General features: G+C 38.3%; 1 long non-coding RNA gene across 1 annotated transcript; it reads right to left on the bottom strand.

The window, feature by feature from the left end:
- Positions 1-1,553: 1,553 nt before the first annotated feature.
- On the bottom strand, positions 1,554-2,317 carry LOC119772166. Its single transcript, XR_005279225.1, has 2 exons — positions 1,992-2,317; positions 1,554-1,884 (listed from the first exon to the last, which is right to left on the bottom strand). It is a non-coding gene; the product is annotated as an uncharacterized LOC119772166 (long non-coding RNA).
- Between the last annotated feature and the right edge of the window lie 6,661 nt (positions 2,318-8,978).

Below are 8,978 nucleotides of genomic sequence, written 5' to 3'. Positions count from 1 at the left end.
CACGTTGTATTCGTCTTTTTCCTGCTTTACAAAGGTAGGCAGCAGCTTGACAAAGCCATGATGGCAATTATTTTACATCCAAATAGTATGCAGTTCTTCATATACACACACACATCAATTTCAAACAGATGATATCGCTATCAGCTGATACTGCACAGCCAGGTTATCGGGGCCAAAAAATGGCATCGGCGCAGCTCTAATTTTAACAGCTTTGTTTTAAGTCATAGGCCTTTCCAAAGGCCTTTCCAACATTTCATTTCCTTTTTAGGGTCCATAAAGCATTTTTAAATTAGAAATTATAGATGAAACCCAAAGAAATTTGTACGATTATGGTCTTTTAACAACATTTTAAAATAAAAGCACCTCTCCTGCATCTATTTGTCCCTCAGAGCCATGTGAAACCAGTCGGTTTGAAACTTTGCTTCACTGTCCTGATTTACTTAGTACAACAATGAATCCTAGTCTTTTATTATTTATTTTAAGATATTTATTATATATTTAAATATTTGCATAATTATTTCCCCCTGTGGAACTTTTCAACCTTTTTCCACATTTCAGGCATCAAACATAAAGATATAAAATTGTACTTCTTTGTGAAGAATCAACAACTTGGAAACAATCATGATGTAGAACCAAACTAGTGATGGATGAAGCAACATTGATGCATCAGTGTATGCATGGAGCTCTTAGAGCAGCGGTGTCAAAGTGGTTCCAGAAAGCACCGTGTGGCAGCAGGTTTTCTTTCCAACCAGACTCCAGTTACATCATCAAGTCATCATGTTCAGATTGGACTCACTTGATGAGATAACTGGAGATGATTGGTTCCAGAAAGGACCGTGCAGCACCACATGCAGCCACACATCCAGCCACACATGCAGCCAGCAGCCCTTTCTAGAACCAGTTGGACACCCCTGCCATAGAGCAAAACACTGTATTGGTTTATCATTAAAATTATCAAGAATTTTGGAGCAGCCTTAAAGGAATATGAACATTTCAGCATTGCATTTTTTATTTAAATTTTCTCTTTGTTTTTTTCCTCTCAGCTATCACTCAACTTATATGAATTAGGTAATTACAAATAGTCTCTTAGTTTATTTACTGTTTTTACTGTAGTCATTGTTTAAAATGATGACTTAAAATCCTAGTCCACCAGCATCCTAATTCACATTTTCCCCCTAAAATTTGATGTTATATGTTGACATAATTTATTGACTGCTTCTAAAAATATCAAAGATATTTTCAATGTAAACATATATGTGAAATAATACATCAAATCAGTTTAATCTGTCCAATAAGCTGCCTGTAGTGTCTGTAAAGGTCCAGCAGGTGTCAGTATTCAGTGAGACAGTATTAACGCAGCATCAATACAGTTTGGCAATGTGTCCAAATTAGTGATGGGCAGATGAGGCCCCATTGGGTGTATGGCACATTTCCCAAACTGTGTCGACACTATGTTGAAACTGTTTTGCTGTATCACTGAATGGCGACATCTGCTGGATTTAAAAAGTAATTGCAGGCAACTTCAATAAAGACTGGAAACAGACTGAACAAGGTTCTTTCACACATTTTTATTTAGAAACATCAGCTGCGTTAACATCTTTGGGCCAAGGCGATTGCGCCGCTTACAAACCATTTCTCCTGCTTTTGAGAACACCCTTTCACAGGGCACTGATGATGACGGCGTACATAAAAATGTCATTGCAAGTTTGTACAACGTAGGATAATTTAGTCTTTGCGATTTCCAGTATTGTAGTGGATCCTGTGATCTTGGTGTGTTCTCTTCGGATATGTATCTTTGTACCTCGATAATGGCATCGGTGGTGACATTTGAATTGGCCTTGCTCTCCTTGACTTCTATGTCCAGCTGGTGCCACAGGTTGTCATCTGAGGAAATAATAAAATGCATCTGTGTTACTAATTCATAGTATTCACATGGAATGATTTGCATGAACATTAAAATACAAATGAACAAAATTAAGAATCATACATACCTGGATTGGAATCAGATGGTTGAGTTGAAGGTCCAGCTTGGGCATCTTCCATTTGTGTTGGTATAGCGTTTCTCATTACTGCTGCACACTCTGATTTTAGTCTTTTCACTGCATCATTGGCTTTTGACGCACTTAAGAATGCCATGGTCTTGAACCGAGGGTCCAGCAGTGTTGGCATTGTCATTACACTCAATGACTCCAGGTTGCACAGAGTTTCTAGCAGTCTTCTTTTTAGGTTTTCCACAAGATTAATTGCGGTTTCCGTGGTTACATTTAATGCATTGCGTTGCAGTGAGAGGTGCAACATTTTGAGCATTGGGATTACCTTTGATCCCGACACTCTTTTTTCCTCAGACAGCTCCACTGTCGCTTGATTAAATGGAGCAAGCACACGGAGTGTCTCCTCTATGATTTTATAATCATTTGTAGTGAGCTGAGGTATATCACTTTTTAAAGGAGCTAGTGATACCAACACCGACTCCTTCTGTTCCGCCATGCGTTCCAGCATTAAATATGTGCTGTTCCATCTAGTTGACACCTCATTGATTAATTTCTTCACTGGTCCTCCCATCTGTAGCTGGACTTGTGCCAGCTTCTCTTTGGCTGTAGTACTGGTTCTAAAGTATGTTACAATGTGCTTTGTTTTATTTCGGATTTCAGTGAGCGTCTCAATTTGGTCACATGATTTTCGAACTGTTAAATTCAAAGAATGCGCTATGCAAATCGTGTGCCTGATTTGGAGCTTTTTGACACATGCAACCATGTTTGCAGCCGCATCTGTGACAAGACATGTAACTTTCTCTGCTATGGCCCACTCCTGCATTAAGTTTTTCTTTACTTGGGCCATATTTTCAGCAGTGTGCTGCTGAGGGAAGTGTTCCACTCCCAACATTGATGTACACAGTGTATGGTTCTCACTGTTGACATAGTGACAGGTCACAGCCAGGTAAGCCTCCATGTTCATGGATGTCCACATGTCAGCTGTTAGGCTGACTGCAGCTGCACTCTTCAGTTCTTTTTTAATTTGCTCCTTTTTCTCCTCATACCTCTGGCTAATCATGGTCTTGATAGCCTAAAATTAATAACACAAGTGGAGTAGCTTAATGATTGATATCAAATAACATGCATATACTTTGTTAACATGTATAACAGTTAGTTTCACGTACCTTTCTGCATGGCAGAACATATGAGGGCTCAAGGAGTTGGACCAGCTCTCGGAACCCCTTTGTTTTCCACAAGGCTAAGCGGCTGACAGTCTGTAATGATCATGTTCATTACAGCCTCATCAATCGCCTGCTTTCTGGAAGCACCAGGGCTAATCACGGGAGTATTAGCTCGTTCTTCCATCTCATGCCGGGCACGGTAATGCCTCAGCATTGTGGAAGTGCTCCGGTTAGAGTAAGACAGCACCTGGGAGCAAATCCTACATTTCACCTACAATAGAAATAAAAGTTAATCCATGTAAACTAATTAAAATATTCTTCAGAAAGAAATTAGAATAACCAAGAGAAGAATGATCAATGGTGGAAACAAGAAAGGAATAATAATTTACCTTATTCTCAGTGATAAGATCAAAATGATCCCACACGGGTGAAAACTTCCTCTTCCTTGATTGATCCATAGTTTTAGATGACAAGCCAAAAACCAATGTAAAGCAAACAACACAAACTATCTCCATCCAACAAAACCCACAAATGTGTCGATACATTTTCTGTTTATAAATACAATTTGGCGCGTTCACAATCAAGCGACACAGGAACTGTATCGGTCACGTGGTTTTCCTTAAAGAGATACGCGCACCGACACGGGGCTTCACCTTGTTTGCTCGGCGCATGCGCCGAGGTTTCAGTGTCGTCAGACCCATCACTAGTACACCATCGGCTAGGTTGCAACATATTCAATTTTAAGTATTGTACAGAGTCCATTACTCTGTACATGTCGCAACTGTCAAAATGTCATACAAACCGATGCACCTGAGCTCTGTAAACATAGATGAAAACATAGATACAAATATTGATCTAATATAGGGGCTTAAATTTTATTTTATAATTCTAACAAAAAAAAAACTGTCTTGGTGGCAATGTAATTATTTGTTGGTTAATAATGTTTTTTTTTTTTCTCAGATATTCGGATGTACCCTTATATACCCCTCATAAACAGAGGCCGACTCTCTCAGAGGTCACTTCGGCGCCGTTTTTGACTAAAGGCTCTAAAGCGGCCCTCGTTAAAAGGACTCCAACAAGATCTACAAATCAGAGGATCAACAACAACCCTATCAGATCTGGAGGATTACGTGAGTGTGGGTTATCCAAGCCCCCATCCCTTTGAAAGCCGTACCCCCACAACTAGGGGAGCAACTACATATTTCCTTTCCTTTCCTCTTTTAGCTCCAGCTTTCCTCCTTTAGTCATGCAGTTACAAAAAACAGTAGTCATATTATTGAATTGATTTTATGTTGCATATTATATTAGCTCATGATTTCAATTATAACCAAATAAGAAGTTTAATAAAGTACAAATATATAACAGTAGTGGCACTCTGTGCTCAACAATTTCTGTAGCGGAAATATGAACTCTTAACTTTTTACATTTATGACATTTAAACTGTTACATTCTGTGACTTTGCACTTGCCGATTTGTCAGGTATAGCATCAAATGGTATAGACCGTGCCACACTGTTTCTAATAGAGATCACTGCTAACTGGGACAAGTGATCATCTAGCAAGCTGAGCTTGCTAGATGATCAGAGGCACGGTCAGAGGCACGGTTAAAAATACTCTAAGGCCTACTGTCAAATTTGGAAATACCAAATCAAGGTTCTCTTGAGGAAATGTTACTTTTCAAGAGACTTGTAACCCTTCAGTAGACTGCTTGCTGGGTATATTTCTTGGACGTTATCTTTTGAAAACAACTCAGTGAAAGAAAATAGTTGTTTTAATGGCTATTGAGGACAGATTCTAATATATCTGCAGTGTGTGGACTATAAATCTGCTAGGATTTTGATTTAATTTTATTGCTACTTTGCACAATTTGCTTAACTATTTTTTTGTTTTTGAATATATGATATTTTGCAGATATATTTTTTATACATACATTATTTAGTTTTACTTCTATCTTTCTACCCCTTGTATAGAATAGAATAGAAATTCTCTTTATTCTCCCATAATAGCAAGGCAAAGCAAATTCGTTTGTATAGCACAATTCAGTACAAAGACAATGCAAAGTGTTTTACATGGTTAAAATATATGTCAATAAAACAGAATCAAAGCAAGTAGGAAAAAAAAAAAAAAAAAATCCATCCATTATCTGACACCCAAGTGGTACTGGTACCTATCTCCAGCAGCCAATGAGTGAGAGGCGGGGTGCACCCTGGACAGGTCGCCAGTCCATCACAGGGCAACACAGAGAGACACACTCACACCTCAGGACAATTTAGAGAAGCCAATTAACCTAACATTCGTGTTTTTTGACTATGGGAGGAAGCCAGAGTACCTGGAGAGAACCCACGCATGCTCAGGGAAAACATGCAAACTCCATGCAGAAAGACCCTGGCTGAGAATTGAACCCAGAACCTTCTTGCTGCAAGGAAGCCATGCTACCCACTGCGCCACTGAGCAGCCTATTTTGTGTATTTTGTTTTAAAATAAAATAAAATAAAATAAATGCTGCTTCTCCATGTTTAGTTCTGGTTCTAGGTATGCAGAGCAGGCTGGAGCCAGAAGACCTGAGTGGTCTGGAGGGTTGATACACTGATAGCAAGTCTGTGATGTATTTAGGTGCTAAGCCATTCAGAGATTTATAGACTAACAGAAGTATTTTAAAGTCTATTTTCTGAGATACAGGAGCCAGTGTAAGGACTTTACAACTGGGGTGATGTGCTCTACTTTCTTAGTCTTAGTGAGGACACGGGCAGCAGCGTTCTGGATCAGCTGCAGCTGTTGGATCCACTTTTTAGGCAGACTTGTGAAAACACAGCATCAATTCGACTAAAAATAAACGCATGGATTAGTTTTTTCAGATCATGCTGAGACGTTAGTCCTTTAATCCTGGACTAATAATGGGGAAATTTACAGCAGCAATAAGGATTATTGAAAAATATGGTCACATATTATAATAATAATAAAAATAATTGTAATAATGTTTTTTTAATGAACAATGCTGTCGATAATACATTTTCTTGGCCTGCCTGTAGATAATGTAATGTTTTGTTTTTACCTTCTGTCCAATTTCACATTTGGGAACTGTAATTTTGGAATTTCAAGGATGATCTGCTAAGGGTAATATTATTAATTACTTATTACACTGATTATATCCCATGTTTTATTCACTCTGAAGTAAGCAGATGGCTACATAGAACTCACTTTGACTAACAGGCATTGATCTTTACAACCGTAATTTTTAACGGCAGTTTTATCATGAACTCCCCGTTTCAACAATACTGTAAAGAAACTTAGTAATTCAGGGCTGTCAAACTTTGGATGAGGTCCAATGTCCTGCAACTTTTATATTTGTCTCTATTTCAACGCACCAGAATCAAATAATCTGATCATTAATAGAACTCTTAGAATTTTTTGCATCATTCAGAAATGTAAAGGTTGCAGCACAGCAGACCTCAAGGAAGGAATTTTCTTCACTGGATCCTTGTCCTTTTTTTTGGTGGTAGTTGCAGTGACAGCAACGCAATGTTGAGGATGAGTGCTGTGCTTTCTATGAAAAAGCATTTGTTAATTTTGATCAGAATTGATACTAATTGGACAAGACTTAACAGAGTCAAATTAAGCAATCACACACACACACACACACACACACACACACACATATATATATATATATATATATATATATATATATATATATATATATATATATATATTTTTTTTTTTTTTTTTTTTTTTTTTTTTTTTTTTTGAGAACATTTTTTAAAAAGAATTGTTGAGTCCAATTTAGTGGAAGATGATTTTGCTTATTTAAATTCTTCCAAATTAGCTAATCTTTCAATTTCTTTTTTTGCTAAGAATATCTAACTCGAAACATGATCAATAGGATTTTTTTAGGTAGATGAATGGAACTTGGCGTAGTCTCACATTATTTGCTCTTTATAGTAATCAAAGTAGCTGAATGGTGCTATTATCTAGCATCACATCAATTTTATTTATTTATTTTTTTAAAGCCAATAAAGGGGTCTGGTATTTATCATGATGTGGGACCTTTAAACAAAACAAAAAAAAAAGAAAAAAAGTATATAGCTTTTTCATATTGAAATTGTTGGTAACCATTTTATAAAAGCAATATTTCACTCAGGGATATTATATTGTTAAATGTTACATCTAAAAACCCACTTTTTTTTGCATTTTCATTTGTCCCAGCCTGCATCATGCATTGCTTAAATATTGTGCATACTAATATTTCTAAACATCCTATTCATTGAGCATTACAAATGGTGGGCAGAACCGTATCACATGTAGCTTACAAATTTCCATGTTAATAGAAGTTGTTTAACTTAGCATATATAGTGTTCAGTAATAAACAAGAATCCAGTCAGGATGCTAATTTAAATTTGTACCACTTGTGTTGCAAACACAAAGTAGCGGTTGCCTTAGTGTATGAGTGAAATTTATTGCATGACACAACACCTTAATTCTTATAATTGCTGTTTCAATCAACCTAAAAACCAGATACAGTTTTCATGTGTGGCTAATGCCAATATTAACTCTCACAGCATCCCTCATGAAAATCTGCATATTTTTATTTTTTCCCATTTCTCCTATTTTGCTTATATTTAATAATTTTTTGGGTTTTCTGAATGTAGGTTATGGGTTTCTTTTAGTTTCAGGAATGAACTACAGCTTATTTGGAAGTAGTTTTTTGTTGTGTCTGGTTGCCGTCGCTGGCCTGGGATCAGTCCATCTCTCGCCCCCTCCCCTTTGGCTCTTCTGGCAAAACCAGGCCTGTGCAACACTTAGTGGCAAGTTAAGTGACATTGAGCAAAGGGGCACACCTAAGCACCCACTCCAAAAAGGAAAATGAGCCGCGGGTATCAATTATTACTATTAAAATGAATATTATTATGAGAAACTTGCGCACCCGCCATCTCAGAAAATGCACCCTGAATAGTCATCTACATTGTCCATAGAAAACAACAACTTTTAATTCTAAATAGCTAAAGTCTCCTGCTATGATCACAGCTGATTCTGTGCTGATGTTAATTTGCCCGTCGATGAGATTGTACAGCTCCTTTATGTTGGGATCCTGAGGCTTTGCCCACCAGAGGGCGCCGAGGATCCTCTTCTGTTTTATGTCTTCTGTTAGGGACTGGGGTTACTGTTGGGATCTGGAGATTTACCATCTGTCTCCAGCAGAGAGCGCTGTGGGTCTCCTGGGCTGGAGCCTCCAGCACACCTGAAGCTCATCAGCCCATCAGGAGACCTTCCTACATAAGCAGCAGTGTTGACCAAGTTTGGAAACCTGATCAACGTCTGAAGCTCTGGATGAGCTTTGTCTGGAAACCTGCCTGCCTGCCCAAGGAAGCCAAACCCGAAGACATCAGTCTGGATTCCCCCAACAGCTCTCAAGGAAGAGCTAGGAATTCAAGTCAAGGTCTGAAACTCACGAGTCAGAAGCTAGACGCTGCTGCCGCTGAGCTCCCTGCTGAATCTACAGTCTCTGGACCCAACCGGTTCCCCCCCTCTCAAAGGATCTGCCAGAACCTCATCTAGGTACATTCTATTCAATTCAATTCAGTTTATTTATATAGCGCCAAATTCACAACACATGTCATCTCAAGGCACTTTACAGTTCAACCAGATCATACAGTCAAACTGAATTAACACACTCGACAAGTCACCTCGCTGCCTGGCTAATCAAACTATCCTGGCAGTTTTCCGATATCATTTATTCTGTCTCAACTCACTGGTCGAGCCCTTGTATGGGCGGAGGCAAGGTTCTCCTCTGAGTCCAGATTCACTTGTACTTTTTCTGAGTTTATTTC

Source organism: Cyprinodon tularosa, unplaced genomic scaffold (assembly GCF_016077235.1).
Source record: "Cyprinodon tularosa strain WSP-4 unplaced genomic scaffold, ASM1607723v1 ctg70, whole genome shotgun sequence".
NCBI lineage: Eukaryota > Metazoa > Chordata > Actinopteri > Cyprinodontiformes > Cyprinodontidae > Cyprinodon > Cyprinodon tularosa.
The sequence above is the reverse complement of the archived record's forward strand: the minus strand, read 5'-3'. Positions and strand labels throughout refer to the sequence as shown.